Raw genomic sequence first — 19,686 nt, 5'->3', positions numbered from 1 at the left:
ACACTCGTCTCTTTTAAATGCTTCGTATATTAATTTTACGGCTAAAATATAAAAACTTGAAACGAGGTTGTTGAACCCAAAGTACAATTATCCTATATCAATACAAAATATCGCAAATATCTGAGACACACGTCTCTTTGAAATGCCTCGTTTATCAATTTTACGGCTATAATATATAAAACCTGAGACGAGGTTGTCGTCACTAAGGTACAATTAGCTTCTATCAAAACTAAAAATCGCAAATACATGACACTTTGACACGCAAATATATGAGACACTGGTCTCTTTTAAATGCTTCGTATATTAAATTTAGGGCTAAAATATAAAAACTTGAAACAAGGTTGTTGACCCTAAAGTACAATTATCCTATATCAATACAAAATATCGCAAATATCGGAGACACACGTGTCTTTGAAATGCCTCGTTTATCAATTTTACGGCTATAATATATAGAACCTGAGACGAGGTTGTCGTCACTAAGGTACAATTATCTTGTATCAACACGAAGAATCGCAAGTATATAAGGCATTTGTCTTGTATCAACACGAAGAATCGCAAATATATGAGACATTTGTCTCTTTTAAATGCCTCGTTTATTAATTTTACGACTAAAATATATAGAACCTGAGATGAGGTTGTCGACCCTAAATGACAATTATCTTGTACGAACACCAAAAATCGCAAATACATGACACTCGTCACTTTGAAATGCCTCGTTTATCAATCTTACGGCTATGATATATAGAACCTGAGACGAGGTTGTCGTCACTAAGGTACAATTAGCGTGTATCAAAACAAAAAATTGCAAATACATAACACTTGTCACTTTTAAATACCTCGTTTATCAATTTTAGAGCTAAAATATGTAGAACCTGAGAGGAGGTTGTCGTCCCTAAAGTACGATTATCCTGTATCAGTACGAAAAATCGCAAATATATGAGACACTCGTCTCTTTTAAATGCTTCGTATATTAATTTTACGGCTAAAATATAAAAACTTGAAACGAGGTTGTTGAACCCAAAGTACAATTATCCTATATCAATACAAAATATCGCAAATATCTGAGACACACGTCTCTTTGAAATGCCTCGTTTATCAATTTTACGGCTATAATATATAAAACCTGAGACGAGGTTGTCGTCACTAAGGTACAATTAGGTTCTATCAAAACTAAAAATCGCAAATACATGACACTTTGACACGCAAATATATGAGACACTGGTCTCTTTTAAATGCTTCGTATATTAAATTTAGGGCTAAAATATAAAAACTTGAAACAAGGTTGTTGACCCTAAAGTACAATTATCCTATATCAATACAAAATATCGCAAATATCGGAGACACACGTGTCTTTGAAATGCCTCGTTTATCAATTTTACGGCTATAATATATAGAACCTGAGACGAGGTTGTCGTCACTAAGGTACAATTATCTTGTATCAACACGAAGAATCGCAAGTATATGAGGCATTTGTCTTGTATCAACACGAAGAATCGCAAATATATGAGACATTTGTCTCTTTTAAATGCCTCGTTTATTAATTTTACGACTAAAATATATAGAACCTGAGATGAGGTTGTCGACCCTAAATGACAATTATCTTGTACGAACACCAAAAATCGCAAATACATGACACTCGTCACTTTGAAATGCCTCGTTTATCAATCTTACGGCTATGATATATAGAACCTGAGACGAGGTTGTCGTCACTAAGGTACAATTAGCGTGTATCAAAACAAAAAATTGCAAATACATAACACTTGTCACTTTTAAATACCTCGTTTATCAATTTTAGAGCTAAAATATGTAGAACCTGAGAGGAGGTTGTCGTCCCTAAAGTACGATTATCCTGTATCAGTACGAAAAATCGCAAATATATGAGACACTCGTCTCTTTTAAATGCTTCGTATATAAATTTTACGGCTAAAATATAAAAACTTGAAACGAGGTTGTTGAACCCAAAGTACAATTATCCTATATCAATACAAAATATCGCAAATATCTGAGACACACGTCTCTTTGAAATGCCTCGCTTATCAATTTTACGGCTATAATATATAAAACCTGAGACGAGGTTGTCGTCACTAAGGTACAATTAGGTTCTATCAAAACTAAAAATCGCAAATACATGACACTTTGACACGCAAATATATGAGACACTGGTCTCTTTTAAATGCTTCGTATATTAAATTTAGGGCTAAAATATAAAAACTTGAAACAAGGTTGTTGACCCTAAAGTACAATTATCCTATATCAATACAAAATATCGCAAATATCGGAGACACACGTGTCTTTGAAATGCCTCGTTTATCAATTTTACGGCTATAATATATAGAACCTGAGACGAGGTTGTCGTCACTAAGGTACAATTATCTTGTATCAACACGAAGAATCGCAAGTATATGAGGCATTTGTCTTGTATCAACACGAAGAATCGCAAATATATGAGACATTTGTCTCTTTTAAATGCCTCGTTTATTAATTTTACGACTAAAATATATAGAACCTGAGATGAGGTTGTCGACCCTAAATGACAATTATCTTGTACGAACACCAAAAATCGCAAATACATGACACTCGTCACTTTGAAATGCCTCGTTTATCAATCTTACGGCTATGATATATAGAACCTGAGACGAGGTTGTCGTCACTAAGGTACAATTAGCGTGTATCAAAACAAAAAATTGCAAATACATAACACTTGTCACTTTTAAATACCTCGTTTATCAATTTTACGGCAAAAATATATAGAACGTGAGACGAGATTCTCGTCCCTAAATGACAAATATCTTACACTCGTCTCTTATAAATGCCTCGTTTATCAATTATACGGCTGAAATATATAAAACCTGAGATGTTGTTGACCTTAAAGGACAACTATCTTGTATCAATACTAAAATTGCATTAAACTCGTCACTTTAAAATGCCTCGTTCTATCAATTTCACGGCTGAAGTATATAGAGACTGGAGACGAGGTTGTTGACCCTTAATGGCACATATCCTGTATCAATACGAAAAATCGCAACTATATAACAGTCGTCACTTTTAAATGCCTTGTTTGTCAATTTTACGGCTAAAATATGTAGAACCTGAGACGAGGTTGTCGACCCTAAATGACAATTATCTTGTTCGAACACCAAAAAAGGCAAATACATGAGACTTGTCTCTTTTAAATGCTTTGTTTGTCAATTTTAAGGCTAAACAAGAAGCCCTGGGGACTCTAAGAATTTCCGCTTGCTTCTAAAATATTTGATGACAACCTGCTAATTCGTTGTGTTATCGTGCCAAACATTCGAAGAGGTTTGGTGCATGAAGCTCTGAAGATAAAGCACACAAGTGACATTATATCTTACAACAAACGCAAACAAAAAGAAAAATAATAATAAACTCACATTTTAAAATAAATTGCTAACAAAAAATACAGCCTATCATTAACGGTTAAAAGTCTTGCGATTGAAACGCCCATGGTCTTAATCGGCATTTAGTTGACAAAAAATCAAAGTTTTGATGCCACCATCATGTTCAGCATACTTTTTTTTATTAACTGTGCCAATTTTTGTCGAAAGTAAAGTAGTTTTAAATTTTGGCCTACAATGACATTTAGGTGACATAAAATCAAACTTTTGTATCGTCATCATTTTTAGCATACTTTATTTGTTAACTGTGCCAAATTTGGCCGAAAATGAAGTGGTTTTAATTTTTGGGCCAATTTTGGCCTAAAATGGCATTTAGGTGACAAAAATCAATATTTTAATGTCACCATCATGTTCAGCATACTTTTTTTGTGATCTGTGCCAAATTTCGTCGAAAATATAATAGTTTTGATTTTTGGACTAATTTTGGCCTAAAATGATATTTAGGTGGCAAAAAATCAAAATTTTAATGTCACCATCATGTTAAGCATACTTTTTTGTTAACTGTGCCAAATTTTGTCGAACATAAAGTAGTTTTACTTTTTGGACCAATTTTGGCCTTAAATGACATTTAGGTAACATAAAATCAGAGGAACGTTAAATCCCAGGGTCGATTTTTTCTCAAAAAATGCTCCAAAAGAAAAAAACGACGGTTTTAAAGAAATTCCTACGCCTTCGGGGGCGGAAATTCAAATATGTAGAACCTGAGACGAGGTTGTCGACCCTAAGTGACAATTATCCTGTATCAATACGAAAAAATCCCAAATATATAACACTCATCACTTTGAAATGCCTTGTTTATCAATTTTACGGCTAAAATATATAGAAACTGGGACGAGCTTGTCGTCCCTAAGGTACAATTATCTTGTATCAAAACGAAAAATCGCAAATTCATGACACTTATCACTTTTAAATGCCTCGTTTATCAATTTTACGACTAAAATATATAGAATCTGAGACGAGGTTGTCGTACCCAAATGACAATTTTCTTGTATCAATACGAAAAATCGCAAATACATGTCATTTTTAAATGCCTCGTTTAGCAATTTTACGACTAAAATACATAGAACCTGGGACGAGGTTGTCGACCCTAAATGACAACTATCTTGTATCAACACGAAGAATCGCAAATATATGAAACATTTGTCTCCTTTAAACTAAACAACTAAAATATATTGAACCTGAGACGAGATTGTCGTCCTTAAATGACAATTATCTTGTATCAGTACGAAAAATCGCAAATATATGAGACATTTGTCTCTTTTAAATGCCTCGTTTATCAATTTTACGGCTAAAATATATAGAAACTGAGACGAGCTTGTCGTCCCTAAGGTCCAGTTATCTTGTATCAATACGAAAAATCGCAAATACATAACACTCGTCACTTTGGATTGCCTCGTTTATCAATTTTACAACTAAAATATATGGAACCTGAGACAAGATTGTCGTCCCCAAATGACAATTATCTTGTATCAACACGAAGAATCGCAAATATATGAGACATTTGTGTCTTTAAAGTGCCTTGTTTATCAATTTTACGACTGAAATATATAGAACCTGAGATGAGGTTGTCGACCCTAAATGACAATTATCTTGTATCAACACGAAGAATCGCAAATATATGAGACATTTGTCTCCTTTTAACTAAACAACTAAAATATATTGAACCTGAGACGAGATTCTCGTCCCTAAATGACAATTAACTTGTACGAACACGAAGAATCGCAAATATATGAGACATTTGTCTCTTTTAAATGCCTCGTTTATCAATTTTACGGCTAAAATATATAGAAACTGAGACGAGCTTGTCGTCCCTAAGGTACAGTTATCTTGTATCAATACGAAAAATCGCAAATACATGACACTCGTCACTTTGAAATGGCTTGTTTTTCAATTTTAAGGCTAAAATATATAGCACCTGAGACGAGGTTGTTGACCCTAAAGTACAATTATCTTGTATCAATACGAAAAATCGCAAATACATGACACTCGTCACTTTGAAATGCCTCGTTTATCAATTTTACAACTAAATTATATGGAACCTGAGACAAGATTCTCGTCCCTAAATGACAATCATCTTGTACGAACACGAAGAATCGCAAATATATGAGACATTTGTCTCTTTTAAATGCCTCGTTTATCAATTTTACGGCTAAAATATATAGAAACTGAGACGAGCTTGTCGTCCCTAAGGTCCAGTTATCTTGTATCAATACGAAAAATCGCAAATACATAACACTCGTCACTTTGGATTGCCTCGTTTATCAATTTTACAACTAAAATATATGGAACCTGAGACAAGATTGTCGTCCCCAAATGACAATTATCTTGTATCAACACGAAGAATCGCAAATATATGAGACATTTGTCTCTTTAAAGTGCCTTGTTTATCAATTTTACGACTAAAATATATAGAACCTGAGATGAGGTTGTCGACCCTAAATGACAATTATCTTGTATCAACACGAAGAATCGCAAATATATGAGACATTTGTCTCCTTCTAACTAAACAACTAAAATATATTGAACCTGAGACGAGCTTGTCGTCCCTAAGGTACAGTTATCTTGTATCAATACGAAAAATCGCAAATACATGACACTCGTCACTTTGAAATGGCTTGTTTTTCAATTTTAAGGCTAAAATATATAGCACCTGAGACGAGGTTGTTGACCCTAAAGTACAATTATCTTGTATCAATACGAAAAATCGCAAATACATGACACTCGTCACTTTGAAATGCCTCGTTTATCAATTTTACAACTAAATCATATGGAACCTGAGACAAGATTCTCGTCCCTAAATGACAATCATCTTGTACGAACACGAAGAATCGCAAATATATGAGACATTTGTCTCTTTTAAATGCCTCGTTTATCAATTTTACGACTAAAATATATAGAACCTGAGATGAAGTTGTCCACCCTAAATGACAATCATCTTGTACGAACACGAAGAATCGCAAATATATGAGACATTTGTCTCTTTTAAATGCCTCGTTTATCAATTTTACGGCTAAAATATATAGAAACTGAGACGAGCTTGTCGTCCCTAAGGTCCAGTTATCTTGTATCAATACGAAAAATCGCAAATACATAACACTCGTCACTTTGGATTGCCTCGTTTATCAATTTTACAACTAAAATATATGGAACCTGAGACAAGATTGTCGTCCCAAAATGACAATTATCTTGTATCAACACGAAGAATCGCAAATATATGAGACATTTGTCTCTTTAAAGTGCCTTGTTTATCAATTTTACGACTAAAATATATAGAACCTGAGATGAGGTTGTCGACCCTAAATGACAATTATCTTGTATCAACACGAAGAATCGCAAATATATGAGACATTTGTCTCCTTCTAACTAAACAACTAAAATATATTGAACCTGAGACGAGCTTGTCGTCCCTAAGGTAGAGTTATCTTGTATCAATACGAAAAATCGCAAATACATGACACTCGTCACTTTGAAATGGCTTGTTTTTCAATTTTAAGGCTAAAATATATAGCACCTGAGACGAGGTTGTTGACCCTAAAGTACAATTATCTTGTATCAATACGAAAAATCGCAAATACATGACACTCGTCACTTTGAAATGCCTCGTTTATCAATTTTACAACTAAATTATATGGAACCTGAGACAAGATTCTCGTCCCTAAATGACAATCATCTTGTACGAACACGAAGAATCGCAAATATATGAGACATTTGTCTCTTTTAAATGCCTCGTTTATCAATTTTACGACTAAAATATATAGAACCTGAGATGAAGTTGTCCACCCTAAATGACAATTATCTTGTACGAACACGAAGAATCGCAAATATATAAGACATTTGTCTCTTTCAAATGCCTCGTTTATCAATTTTACGGCTAAAATATGTAGAAACTGAGACGAGCTTGTCGTCCCTAAGGTACAGTTATCTTGTATCAATACGAAAAATCGCAAATACATGACACTTGTCACTTTGAAATGCCTTGTTTTTCAATTTTAAGGCTAACTTATGTAGCACCTGAGACGAGGTTGTTGGCCCTAAAGTACAATTATCTTGTATCAATACGAAAAGTCGCAAATACATGTCACTTTGAAATGCCTCGTTTAGCAATTTTACGACTAAAATATATAGAACCTGAGACGAGGTTGTCGACCCTAAATGACAATTATCTTGTATCAACACAAAGAATCGCAAATATATGAGACATTTGTCTCTTTTAAATGCCTCGTTTATCACTTTTAAGGCTAAAATATATAGAACCTGAGACGAGGTTGTTGACCTTAAATGACAATTATCTTGTATCAACACGAAAAAACGCAAATTTATAACACTCATCACTTTGAAATACCCCGTTTACCAATTTTACGACTAAAATATATAGAACCTGAGACGTTGTTGACCCTAAGGCACAATTATCTTGTATCAATACGAAAAATCGCAAATACATGACACTCGTCACTTTGAAATGCCTCGTTTATCAATTTTACAACTAAATTATATGGAACCTGAGACAAGATTCTCGTCCCTAAATGACAATCATCTTGTACGAACACGAAGAATCGCAAATATATGAGACATTTGTCTCTTTTAAATGCCTCGTTTATCAATTTTACGACTAAAATATATAGAACCTGAGATGAAGTTGTCCACCCTAAATGACAATTATCTTGTACGAACACGAAGAATCGCAAATATATAAGACATTTGTCTCTTTTAAATGCCTCGTTTATCAATTTTACGGCTAAAATATGTAGAAACTGAGACGAGCTTGTCGTCCCTAAGGTACAGTTATCTTGTATCAATACGAAAATCGCAAATACATGTCACTTTGAAATGCCTCGTTTAGCAATTTTACGACTAAAGTATATAGAACCTAAGACGAGGTTGTCGACCCTAAATGACAATTATCTTGTATCAACACGAAGAATCAGAAATATATGAGCCATTTGTCTCTTTTAAATGTCTTGTTTATCAATTTTAAGGCTATAATATGTAGAACCTCAGACGAGGTTGTCGACCCTAAGTGACAATTATTCTGTATCAATACGAAAAATTGCAAATACATGGCACTGGTCACTTTGAAATGGCTCGGTTATCAATTTTACGGCTAAAATACATAGAAACTGGGAAGAGGTTGTCGACCCTAAATGACAATTATCTTGTATCAATACGAAAAGTAGCAAATACATGACACTCGTCACTTTGAAATGCCTTGCTTATCAACTTTACAACTAAAATATATAGAAACTGAGATGTTGTTGACCCTAAGGTACATTAGCTAGAGTAGTACACCCTTATAAGCAGGTTTTTGGTTTTCGACGGTCAAGCCCTTATAAAAATATCATACAGAATTTTTCTTGTGACGTCACAGATTTTATCATGCCTCAAGTGATTAAACACGTGACATCACGGCACTCGACAAAACTGCTGAAAAACGCCCATGCGCAAATCTATTTGAATAGAAAGGGAAATTCCCTACTCAAATTTTGTCCACTTCAAAAAAAACTCTGAAAGTCAAAAATCTGTATATAATAAAGAGAAATGAATTACTTCAGAAATGCAATCAGTAAATTATATAGTGCTGTCTCAGCGCCAGTAGCAGCAACACGTGATGCTCTTGCAGAGAGACTGCAGAGTGTGCGAGACACTGTTACTTTTTATTATAACAGGGCGAAGGAGCAAATTGGTGGACGGACGATGAAGTCGAGATTGTTAAGCTGTGCAAAGAATCTGGTACGACAGATAATACAGCTAAAAATGACTTTGAGAAAGACATTTTTAAGCTAATGAATAATAGCTTCTTTGGCAAGACCATGGAAAACGTTCGCAAGCACCGTGACATCAAACTGGTGACAACGGACTTTAATTTACCTCTACGAAATGCAGCTAAAAATGGTCACATGGAGATGGTTAAGATTTTTAAAGAGTGGTGTGCGACAGACTTTAATGGGGCCATGAAAAAAGCAGCTGAAAATGGTCACATCGAGATTGTTAAACTGTGCAAAGAGTGGGGTGTGACGAACTTTGATAGGCCCATGAAACGTGCAGCTGAAAATGGTCACATCGAGATTGTTAAACTGTGCAAAGAATGGGGTGCGACAGACTTTAATTGGGCTCTAGAAAGTGCAGCTAAAAATGGTCACATGGAGATGGTTAAGATTTTTAAAGAGTGGGGTGCGACGCACTTTAATTTGGCTCTAGATAATGCAGCTCTCAATGGTCACATCGAGATTGTTAAACTGTGCAAAGAATGGGGTGCGACAGACTTTGATTGGGCTCTAGAAAGTGCAGCTGAAAATGGTCACATCGAGATTGTTGAACTGTGCAAAGAGTGGGGTGCGACAGAGTTTAATGGGGCCATTCTTATTGCAGCTCTCAATGGTCACATCGAGATTGTTAAACTGTGCAAAGAGTGGGGTGCGACAGAGTTTAATGGGGCTCTAGAAAGTGCAGCTGAAAATGGTCACATCGAGATTGTTAAACTGTGCAAAGAGTGGGGTGCGACAGACTTTGATTGGGGCATTCTTAATGCAGCTTTCAATGGTCACATCGAGATTGTTAAACTGTGCAAAGAATGGGGTGCGACAGACTTTGATTGGGCCATGAGACTTGCAGCTCGCAATGGTCACATCGCGATTGTTGTATTGCTGCGTGGTTTTGATGTCATTCATGATGAATTGCTGCGGCATCATCACAAGCGCAATTGTTATGTAAAACTATGGAATGAGGTAATGCCAGTGGCGTGGCATCCGGATCGATATTGGAATTGGTGTTTAGATGAGGAAGAAAAGCGCGAGATATCTAAATTATGGAAGTAATGTCCAGTATTTTGATCCTGGTTGAGGTTTAAAAAAATCTATAATAAAGAGATGCCTTTCCTATCTGCAGAACAATTTGATGTCTTGAAATCAGAACACGAGAGCATTATGAAGTGGCGTGATGTTCCCACTGGAATCATATTCAAAATTGAGTATGTTGAAGAGATCAAGACCAAAAAAGGTGATGCAACTGTCATCACATTGATCGATTGCGATGGTGAACGATTTCGAGCATGGGCAACGAGTGTACTGAGAGAAGCTTTGATAGGTCGAACAGGTCAGATGTTTATCAAATCACTTGGAAGGAAACAATCTACGAAGAATCCTGGTCAATTTTACTATGATTACGATCTTGTGGAAGTGGAAGACTAAAAAGACTAAAAAGTAATCTTTTGTGACTGGAAACAGTCACAAAAATAACGAAAGCCTGGTTGTGGTCAGCTACATAAACAAATGGACAAACTGCGACAAGAAGCTAAAGCCTTAGATCTCAAAGGGTACTCCACGTTAAAGCGAATAGACCTTATTGAGGCCATACACAAGGTCAAGTATAAGGATGCGTCGACACAAACGGACGGACCGTACTGCGAGCCTTGTGTTAAAATTGCATGGCAGAAAAATCTAGCTCAATATTTGAGGGATCTCGCTCAGCGACGTGTCGTAAATGATAGCGACTTGCTCATAGATCAAGATACGGGAGAAGTGATCGAAATTGTGTAGGTGATCTAGTGTTTTGAACAATACACTAGATCTACGAATAAGCAGGTGGAGACTCTAAGTAGCGCTGACATACTGCGCAGATTGCAGTTTTTTAAAAATTTCATCTTTAGCTTCTTGCCTGCCTTGTGCTAGCAACTCTGCGCGTTCATTCTCGTTGATGGATTTCACAGCTTTTTTCGTTCGTTGTCGGATCTGCTCCTTGAGTATCATGTAGCGCTGTTTTTCCTGCATGATCCATGTAAACTCATCGTCTGAAATTATACCATCTTGGATCGCTCTGGAAATCTTATCGTATACAGTGTCTAGCTTCGACTCTGCCAGGAGTTTGATGGATTCGTGCTTGTGCACCTTGTGCTCTAGTCGCTTCGAGGCATTCTTGAGACCTACTTGGCCTATGCCAACTGCAAGAGCCGCGGCTTCAAGACCAATTGCTATGGGGGATCCGAATCCGGTTGCAAGCGTGGCAATACCTGCTGCGGAGGTGATGACAGTAACAGCAATCATGCCATGATCAGCATACCGAAGCCCCATTCCCCAAAGCTTGAACTTTTTGTATAGTTTTTCTCTCTCTTTGATCTCAGCACGCAGGTACTGCTCGATTTCTTCGATCTTCTTGAGTCTGTATACCTGACTTTCTTGCTCCTGCGGAGCCGCCAGGCGATCAGGCTCCTGCTCAGACGCACTTGGCGGTAAAGTTGGGTAAAGCTTCATTGTATCAACCATTTATTCTATGAGTAAATGCATCGTAATTCCGACGAACAAAACATTTTTTTCATGATGATACTCGTCCGTCAGCATGAACCCCAGTCTGTCTGTTGAGCCTTTCAAAGGAAGGTAGATTGGAGTGTCAAAATTCCATGTAAGCATGTCTCCCCATGCGTTTAACTCTTTGGTGGGAAGCAAAGCAAGAATTTTTGATTTCTTCCCATCCAGTAGGCAATCGTCTTCTTCCAGCTGGGGGCAAACGAGTCTTAATCTTTGGTACACGTCAGTTTTGTAGAAGCTGTCATGGTCGCCCTCGGTAAACATTGCTTCGGTATGAAGATTATAACCCATAAGGTCCAGTAGTGATTTATCAACTATCGCAATGTACCCCTTGTTAACCCTAACCCTGCACGCTCCATTCCTGAGTACGAAGAGCTTGATCCTGTTCCCTGCTTGATTGTTGACTATTGCAGCGAGATCCTCGATCCTATATAGACCCTTCTCGATTGTGATGAGTGTTTCAAAAACTCCAACATTAAAGTTCCCATCATCAGTCGATCCGGGCACCGCTTCATGAATCTTGATATCATTCTTTTTTTCGAAAAGTTTAGGCATACGGGCCTGATACTTACCGATTTCAGGGCAATTCTCGTGTCCTGCCCTAGGTAATCGTCAAAAATCGTAGGCTTCTCTACATCCGTGACATACAGCTGTCTCATGTTTCTTTAAAGAAACATGAACATTTATAGCTATAACCACAAGGCAAAATGCAAGTCTAATAGAGGCGAATGGCCTCTCGGTGTAATTAATCTAGAACATCAAGACCTCTACGTTTCTACAGAATCGCACATTCCCGTGACCTTCTCGATGTTCACGAAATACCCAATAAAAGTCCCCACTAACCTGTTGAACGACCCCATAAGTGTAAATTGGACCGGTCAAGCCCTTGGCTACTGGAATATACAAGTTAATTTCGCTTGTCATTGCGCTAGCACCGCCCTGGGTATATCCGCCAAACACTTGAATGGCTCGGTACCCCTCATCAATAGTATCTTTAAATTCCACGTCTATTACCACATGCGGCGTATCCTAGCGAGAATGAAGGTACCCATGCCATACGATGACGGCTTTTCTCAATACGAGAACCCCTACTCTACTTCTGAATATGCCAAGATTTGCCGTGAATATGGTGCCGACCCCAATGCCCAATACAAGTTTAAGGCTCTCATGTCCTCGCTCACAAATGGTATATGGTGGCCTCAAGTAGATGGTGATTGGGCCAAGTTTATCATGCCTACGAGCCAAGGCTTGACATCGGAAGGTCTGTCGAAGCTTAGCGAGAGTATTCGTGTTTACGTGATTTTACTACTAGGGTCCCAAGCTGATGCCAAGGCATCCCTTATAGGTTCGGATGCTGACAATTTTACAGCGAGACAGATACTACTACAGAAATTCGAAGCCATGGTACAACGTGAGGAGAACGTAGGCCACGATATCACCGAGTTTCAAAAGGTGCTTCAATATGCCAGGACCCCAGTGAATTTTGCCGTGATGCACCACGTGTACATGCTACCATCCGATATGAACCTGCGTATTGGTAAAATTGTGGGGTATAACAACAACATCTTGATTGCGACGGCGAGTGCGATGATTGGCATAAGGCTAGACCTAAACAACAAGCCCATTACCACACAGCCTCGGGGTTTAAAACGAGGTGCTACGCGGCAAGAAATATCGAGGGGTGGTGCCACCCTAACCCGGGGGTCTGAAAAGATACCTCAGTCAGGTCTAGGAAAACCGGGGTCTGAAAAGATACCTCAATCAGGTCTAGGAGATGGAAACCCTCACGAGGACACGAAGGCCACCCTTATCACGGTGGGGGTAGGTCTCATCTTAGCATATCTATGGCTTAAAAAATAGGTGCTCATGCTGAGCCGCTAGGCGATCTAATATGTTTTTTGTCAACATACTAGATCATCTACGACTTCTTGCCAGCCTTCCCAACGTAGGCCACAACAAAATCGACGACAGCAGCGATTGTCATGTAGAGGTGTTTGGCTGCGTATTCAACAACTTTTGCTGCCACTCTAAAAAAGAACGAGACAACCGTGCCAATAATCCCAGGTAGCGCCGCACCTGCCTTACCTGCCAGGTATTTCAAAAATTTTCCAAGCCTTTCCAGCTGTTTTTGTATAAAACCCTTCCCTGCGGCACTTCCTCCTGCGCCTGTTGCGGAACCTCCACCACCTGTAACTGCGAGTACGATGGTGGAAATCAGTAGACCAATAGCCGCCACGATGATAGCTATAGTAACCCCCTGCTCCTTGAACAAGATTCTAAGCTTTTCAGCTAGAGATTTATCGTCTTCTGCGATTTTCATCAGCGTCTCCTTAATAGCTTTCAGTTGGCTCTAGGTATCCGAGGAAAGTAAACCGTGTGCTTCTCGTACTGCTTCCTTTTGATCTTGGAGTCGTTCTAGCTCTTCATTGGCCCTCGCGATATCCTCGTTCCAGATAGCTAGCTGGTCCTCGGATGCCCCAAGTGTAGCCTTCTTCGTCTCAAGCCTTTTTACCTTGGCTTCTGCTTTAGCGATCTCGCTGTCGTAGAAGATCATCTTGTTTTTGAAGTGTTTTAGGTTACCCTTTAGCGTTTGAAGCTCGAGGTTGAGCCCTCTTCTTTCACGCTCTGTGAAGCCAAAAGGAGTCTCTTCCTCCGGTAGGCGATCGATCAGGCTCTCCGTTTCATCAAGGACGTTCTCGAGCAGCGGCATCATTTCAATATCATCGGCCTTCTCTTGCTGAACAATCTCGTTAAGGAGTTTCTGAGCCATTACCTTACTGCCTTTGTTTGGTGTAGTATAGTCGGTAAACCCCATGGCTCGCAAGCGATAAGTACCTAACCTCCTCCGTATCTCGGCAACGCTCCTTAATTCACCATGCCTTTTCGTGATCTCTATGCCATCGAAAAGAAGCTGGTTTCCCCGTACCTCAAACTCATTGTAATATCTCGCGATTGGCTGCCCCAGCTCACTAAGATGTTCGTAAAGATCGTCGTCCTTTGATTTTAGTAGCTCTTCTCTCTGTCTTGTTGTGATGTCTCGTGCTGAGCCGGATTGTTCCTGATCTTGCTCTTGCAGAGCAGCCAGGCGATCTGGCGTTAAATTGGCATCAGGCCTACTGAAATCCTCGTCTGAATTTTTTTCATCTGGTGTAAAGTCGTCTCCTTCGTATATTGGATTAACCGGCATTTATTTGAAACGAAAATCAGCTAATAATAAAGCATGAGTAACATATTCGAAACTAAGCTCGATCCCTACGCGGAGATTAAAACAATGATGGCTATGAAAGGGAAGAAGCAGCGTGTAAAATTAAGTCATGTGCCTAGTACAATTAATCAGAAGCAGGATTTGTATGTTGACATTCCCAACATGGGGCTGAACGATGTAATTTTTCCAAATAGTATCAAACTACTTTTCGATCTGGAACTTACGGGAACAAACACGAAGCGCACTATCGTGAGCAATATAGGTAAATCCTTGGTGCAAAATCTTCGTATCACTTTAAATGGCAACGAGGTGCAAAATATTAGCGACTACAGGGTGCTCGCTACCTACAAGGACCTATGGTTGCCCAAGTTTGATCGGGAAAACAACTTGATCCTAGAGGGGATCAATCCGAATGACGGTACAATCCGCGCCCTACAGGTAAAAGCGACTGATCATGTAGGCACGGATGAGGAAAGAGCGATCGTCGCAGCTTATGGCAGCACGTTTTGTATTCCTCTAGGAAAAATGTTTGAATTGACACGAGACTTGCCATTCTACCAGCCAGGGCTACACGATAGGCTGCAATTCGTTATACATTTCGCATCATATGGTGACGTTATCAAAGATGGTGGTACCCCAGCTGTTGGAAGCACGGCAGCTAAGCCCGCAGACAGTGCGTACAAGATCACTAATATCGCGTTAGAGTTTGACAATGTTAATAACGAGGGTCTCGCGAGCGCTATGATGTCACGGTATAGTCGTTTGGCGCTACCCTATGAAAGGGTACTCCGTAGCAAGGTTGTCACGATAAAAAAGGCCGACACAAGCTACAATTTGCAAATTGATATTCCAGCAAAAAGTTTAAAAGGCGTCTTATTATTGTTCGTAGATCCGGGGAAAGTGAAGTCTTGCTCGGGTGCTAACGAGGTCTTCTAGGGCGTTTAGCGGATCGAATTACTTAATCAGTAAGCTGTCAGGCCATGCTGAGGCCGAGCGTAAAAAGAAAGACAAGGCGATTGAACAACTTCAAGCTGCTCAAGCACAGTGGGTAAGAAGAGAACGGCAGGTAAAAGATTGGTATAACCATCAGCTGAAAAGGCAAGCTGGAGAGAGCTTGAAGGAGCTCGATGAAGGTATGAGAGACTATTACATCGCAACGATCGGGAAGGCTCCTAAGTTATCCGACTTTTACACGCCCAGCAAGCAGCAACAAGACGGTGAGCTAACGTTCATCGTTGGATCTTTAGCCCTCCTTGGTTTTGCAGCGTACAAGTTCGCCTAGACGGTGGACGTAAAATGTTTTCGACATGTATTAAACATGTCGAAACATATCATTACTCCAGAAGAAGCGGAAAAGCTAAGCAGTATTTACTATACCCCTGAAAATTTATGGACTGGTTGGAAGGCTGTTAAATTGCCCGCTGAGCACAGTGGACTACCTAAAAAGAAAGTCGTACACTGGCTATCTCGTCAGTTGCTCTGGCTCAGACATATTCGAGGACCTAAAAGGATTGATTACCCACATTTTACAATCACAAGGCCCAATGAAATGCACCAATTTGATTTGCTCTATATGCCTCATGATCGCCTGTATGGCTCGAAATACAAATATATCCTCACAGGGATCGATGTAGCCACGCGCTACAAGGTAGCTAGACCACTGAGAACGAAGAAAGCCAGCGAAGTCGCCGACATGATCAAGGACATTTACGCGAAGCCCGGAGGCAAAGCAGGACCTTTACGCGCTATCCGAAGATCTTCCAGTGCGACAACGGTAGTGAGTTCAAGTCAGATGTGACGAAGCTGCCAGAGGGCAAAGGGGTCGAGATTAGGCGCGCAACTACCAAATATCATCATACGTTCACAGCCTTTGTCGAGTCCTATAACAAGGTGCTTGCGGAGACTTTTCAAACCTCAGGACGCTCAAGAGTTGGTCACTGATGAGACTAGTACCACATGGGTGAAAAACCTTTACACTATCGTAAAAAGCATGAACAATACCAAGACTGCCATGATCGGCATGAAACCCAACAAGGCAATCAAGCTAGATGAAGTCCCACTTACGAAAGGCGATCGCCTGCGGCTCCGTCCTGACGGGCAAGAATATCCCGAGGAAAAGCCTCTACCTGAGGATGGTCTTTACTTGTACCTGCTACAGCCGGGAGAAGAGCACGGTGATGCGAGAAGACGTGCAACGGACGCTTGGTGGAGCAAAAAGATGTATAGGTTGGATCGCATCGAGGCGGGTAGCCGTCTGTTGTACTATCTTGCAGGTGGGCCCGAACGTAGTTTTGTGGCAGAGGAGCTCATGCTAATCCCAGAGGATGTTCAAGTACCTCCGGAGCATGTTAAGGAGTGGTAAACTTTTCGAGTCAGATTTGAGTACACCTTACAATTCCAGCAAGCTTGCGGACCTCTCGAATGTCTTCAACAACCCAATGTATTTTGCCTTGGATTTCTTACACCTTAAAAGGAAGCAATAGAGACCAGGTTCTGGATGAAGGGGGTCGATATCGACCCCTTTGTTAAGGAGTGGTAAGCTGACAATATTTTTGTAGCCTCGTGAAGCTACAAAAAAGTTGAGTCTCGCTAGTCTTCGAGCGCAGGCACTCCCAGGTCATACAAATCATCGCGAGTAAGATCGATGAGTCGAAAGTGGCATTGATACCGTTCTACGTGTCCTTCCACTTCGAATCGATTGAACGCGTGCATCCCGTTAGGATTATCGATGACCTCAATCTCTTTACAGTTTGGATAGTTGTCCCTAAGCCATCTCCTTTTGGTGGAGATTTTCCGTCTTTGAACACGTGCACAGTAGTAGGGAAGACGATGGCACTGATCATCGTCTGGTGCAGTATGCTTGCGGTAAATCATGATCGCGTTGTCTTTTCAAGGATCTTGCGCACGTGGAACATGTCGCTGTCGTAGCCCCGTGATTACTTGCGCTTGTTCCGCAAGTTGTCTATCTTTTTCTTCAAGATCATCCCTCAGCACCATGAGTTGTCTATCCCTGTCTTCGAGGTCATCTTCAAGCAACGCCAGGGCTTGACGCTGCTCTTCGAAGGTCTTGAGCTGTAGTTGCTCACGGATTTTTGGGAACATTGTGTTGCAGCAATATTTCCTGAACCTTCTCGCTTTGGGTTGGTGGCTTCCAAACACCAGCTCATACATACCCTCCTCATTGATGTAGAGGTCGTATTTTTGAGAGTCGGATGGCCATTTCACAGGTTCCCCCGTTACGGGGGAACCGCTTAGTTGCCACTTTTGAGTGTAATTTTCCTGACTACAGTGGTTGCGGATGGTATCAGATGTGTCTTTTTTGTACTCTAGTGCGCCTTGTACTACTTCTTTAGCTCGAGTCCAAGGAGACCGTTGATGGTTACGGTATGTAACTTGGTATTGTTAAATTCAACTGCTACAAGACAAGACATATTTCTTATACACGCCAAGGCTTAACCACAGTTTTTTTTGTGATTCGAAAAAAGTCACAAAATTACGAGGTCCAATAACCAACACCAAGCTGAGGAAGCCATGGATATTTTTTGCATAACTCTTCAATATCCCGAGTCGTGTTTACCAGTTTGCTGTCATCGTCATCATTCACTACATCTATCAGCCTCTCATGGGCTCTCAAAAGAGCTTGATACACAGCTTTAATTACGCTCTCATTATCCATCTTTTCTTATATGTAAAACTGTATCTTGCTGGGGGTGGACAGATCTGTCCACCCTCTGGAACTCAACAACAGCGTCACCTTTCCGTATTTTGTACCTGCTCCTGCGAAGCCCGTCTAGGCGATATCGTGGGGATTGCCGTTGTTATTTCTGAGCTGCTTGCGGGCTGGAAGGGATCTGAAAAGACGATTTATCTTAGTCTCCATATTTTTCATCTTGTAGTTTTGGGACAGAACTCGTCACGAGGACCAATAACGAAAAAAACAGAGGAAGCCATGGATATTTTTAGCATAACTCTTCAATATCCCGAGTCGTGTTGGCTCTCAAAATAGCTTGATACACAGTTTTAATTACGCTCTCATTATCCATCTTTTCTTATATGTCAAGAGTCTAACCAACAATCTTGTAACTTCTAGGATGCATGATTGGACTTCTTGAGCTGAGCCTTAATAATGGAAATTTCTTCCCTACTTGAAATTACATCGTTCTCTTCATGAATGAGCTCAAACTCCTTCCGATCCTTCGGATACCAGACAAAAAGCTGTTTTATTTGATCCCTTATTGTTATTGGGATCTTCTTATATCTTTGTGTTAGTAGCCAGAAGCTATGTGTTCTGTGTCTACCCGAAACAGCTAGTTCTAGCAACGCACCACGAGTTTTGTCGAGACTCTTGTCGGTATCATATCGTCAACGATGAACAGCGTCTCTTCTTTCGCCAGCTTCGACGACAGTTCTTTGATCCACTCGAACAGCTGCTCCTTGGGGTCTATCAGAGCCACGTAGTCATCCCTCCATAGCGAGGACCTCTCGAGATAGGTCTTGTTCCAGCGGATTTTAGGGCAGAGATTGACAATGTTGTCAAAATGCTGCCTATACTCGTTCTCAAGCAAATCCAGGACACGCTGCGTCTTGCCACAACTTGTCGGTCCAGTGAAGATTGCCGTATGCGGGTCTTTGACAATGTCCATTTTATTCTATATCGCTTTGTGTCTGCCTAGCGGCAGACACAAACCTTAAAAAACTATTTTGGAGGCATCATGGAACGCTTATACCACCCTTGTTTTATCGCGTAATCGTCGAATAATATCGCTCC

The sequence above is a fragment of the Hydractinia symbiolongicarpus genome, chromosome 1 (genome assembly GCF_029227915.1).
Source record: "Hydractinia symbiolongicarpus strain clone_291-10 chromosome 1, HSymV2.1, whole genome shotgun sequence".
Lineage (NCBI taxonomy): Eukaryota > Metazoa > Cnidaria > Hydrozoa > Anthoathecata > Hydractiniidae > Hydractinia > Hydractinia symbiolongicarpus.
The sequence above is the reverse complement of the archived record's forward strand: the minus strand, read 5'-3'. Positions refer to the sequence as shown.